Below are 2578 nucleotides of genomic sequence, written 5' to 3'. Positions count from 1 at the left end.
GTGTCTGAAAATGATGTTTGTTTGGGTGTGCAACTCACTAGTTCCGTCAGGTGACACTGTACCAAGAGCTCTGAATGAGCAAGCCTGATCCGTGTCGCACACTGGAAAACAGCCGTTACGTTCTCCGGCAAAGTTTGTTGCGTCGACAGCAGCCGCTTCCGTTCACGACAGTAATGACAGACCTGCACCAACAATGATGCGCAGCGGCATTAGCAACAGAAGCTAATTCATGTTCAGCAATAGCAGCATTGCAGGGCACTGTTGAGATGAATCATTACATAACAAATGGAGCCTGGTGGTGGCGTGATCTATCACAGTATATACAGCAGAGCTTCTGTGCAGCTTTCAACAGGTTAAATTTCAGACTTATAAAGACCTTTTTAGACCATATTCTGTCCGAGCCCGACCTACTAATCAGCTGTGGTTACCAGAACTTTACCGCAATAAATACTGTAGAACTTTATTACAGTAAAATAATTTTAGTACTGTTGAGTTAAAGCCATATTTTACTGTATAAATACAAGTTTTTACTATCAAAAGAAAATGTTTTGCCAAATAAAAAACATCATATGAATTCTACTTTATTCCCTGTGAATTCCTTTCTATAAATAAAGTTTTACTATGAGATATCAGTGTTTTACTGTTACAGAAACTTTAACCTATTTAGAGATTGACAGTTTTTTACTGTGAAAAACATGTAATAAGATTAAAATTACATTTCGTAAAAATTTGGATTATTAGTAGGAAAACAATTTTTAAAGTATATGAGTTTTTTTTTTTAAAGATTCACAGAGCAGAGGATTGTTGATGCTAAAAACCTTTCAAAGGTCACATTGTTCTGTTGTGTTATAGGATGCATCAATACTTGTTATTGACATTTCTTTTCTCTAGTAATGTTTCTGTTTACATCCTTAAGGTGACATTAGAGGTCATTCAGAACTATCTCTACCTCTGCTGACAGTTTCAGTTAAATGTGTATGTTGAGTCCATAAACAACCAGAGGCACCTTCCTACAGCTCAGTGTTTAACATTAACACAAAAGAACAAAAGCTGAAACAAAACATCCCCGTTTTATCAAGACAAAGTGATCATTACGACAGTTTATGCTTTACATAACATTAACTCATCTGCAGCCTTTAAATTCCCTTTATCTCTTTATCTGCAATGCTTATTCTTTATTACTCTCAATTATCAGACCCGAATATGAACAAATATGTTGTTAAGTTCCCCGCTTGCTGCTCTGCATGTGGCCACCTAATGTATAATAATAATAACTTTATTTATAGAAGCACCTTTTTAAAAACAGAGTTTACATATATATGTGTCTATGATACAGAAAATATAATTAAATATAAAAAGAATGAATACCAAAACATAATAATAAGTCTATAAAAAGAATGTATGCTGCTTCTGTTTCCAAGGTTTAGTGAAGGAGGGCGTCGTGTTAAACACCTGACAGCATCCTTGACTCTGATTGGGGAGTTTCACTTCCTGTTGTTGGGGGTCAGAGGTCACACTGGGTCAACTCTGTCCTTTTCAGAGGGATTAACCAGGCCTATCTGATCCTGGTTAATCCACACGCACCATCACTAGAGCATAAAGCTGTTATACACTCCAATCCTCTCTGTCCTTGCTTCATATCTGGGCTGCAGGTTTTCAGAGAGTCTCCACCGACGTCAGCGTGTCTGTGACCCTGAAACAGGGAACGTGGAAGTTTAAAGGAAGTTTAAAGGAAGAGAGAAATATGGTTCTGAGCTGATATCAATCTCATGTCTGTGTGTTAATTACAGTCGGGACGTGGTTAGCATAGCTTAGCATAAAGACTGGGAACAGGTAGAAACAGCTAGCCTTGCTCTGTCCAAAAATAAAGCTCCCCCTGGGGCTAAGTCAGCTAATGTTCAGAAGACAAAAAAAAGTTCACATCCACCCAACCACTACATGTTTTATGTCATTACCAAATTATAGGAGAAGCAACTAATAAAAAGGTGTAAAAAGGAAAGTATTTTGTTTGTTTTCTCTTCATAAATCACATTATTTCAATTAGTTTCACTCTCACAACCACTGGAATAAAGGGAAAATAAAGAATTTGACTCTGTTTTTTACAGATTTTGTCAAAATGACATAAAAGCAGTGGCAAGTGTCAGCAGAGATACGAGGTATAACCACCGTAAACCTCAATCTAATCTGAATCCCCTCTGATGTTCAGCAGTGTCCTGTGAGACATTATTTTTCTTTATTAGGATGACGAAGGCATCACACAGTTCTTAGAAATCAGGAATGCGTCACTCAAAATGTGTCTGTGGGTCAGTAACTCATTACTAGTAATAATATTACTTTCTCCAGTAACTATTAATGTAACTAATTACTATTAAACTTCAGTAATACCAAAAAATTACAAACAAACAAAAAATTACTAGTTACAAACTTACTTTCTTACTGATTGTCCACGACATTATCTTTACCTCTGTAACAGGCTCTGTGTTAAAACTAGAGTGAAGATATTGGTATCATATGAAACTAGACAACCTAACGCATCCATTGGTACCAACCATGTCATGCTATTATGTCAGGAAGGTGC

This window comes from Morone saxatilis, unplaced genomic scaffold, assembly GCF_004916995.1.
Source record: "Morone saxatilis isolate NCDOM2014 unplaced genomic scaffold, NCSU_SB_2.0 Contig14, whole genome shotgun sequence".
NCBI lineage: Eukaryota > Metazoa > Chordata > Actinopteri > Moronidae > Morone > Morone saxatilis.
Note: the sequence above shows the minus strand (reverse complement) of the source record.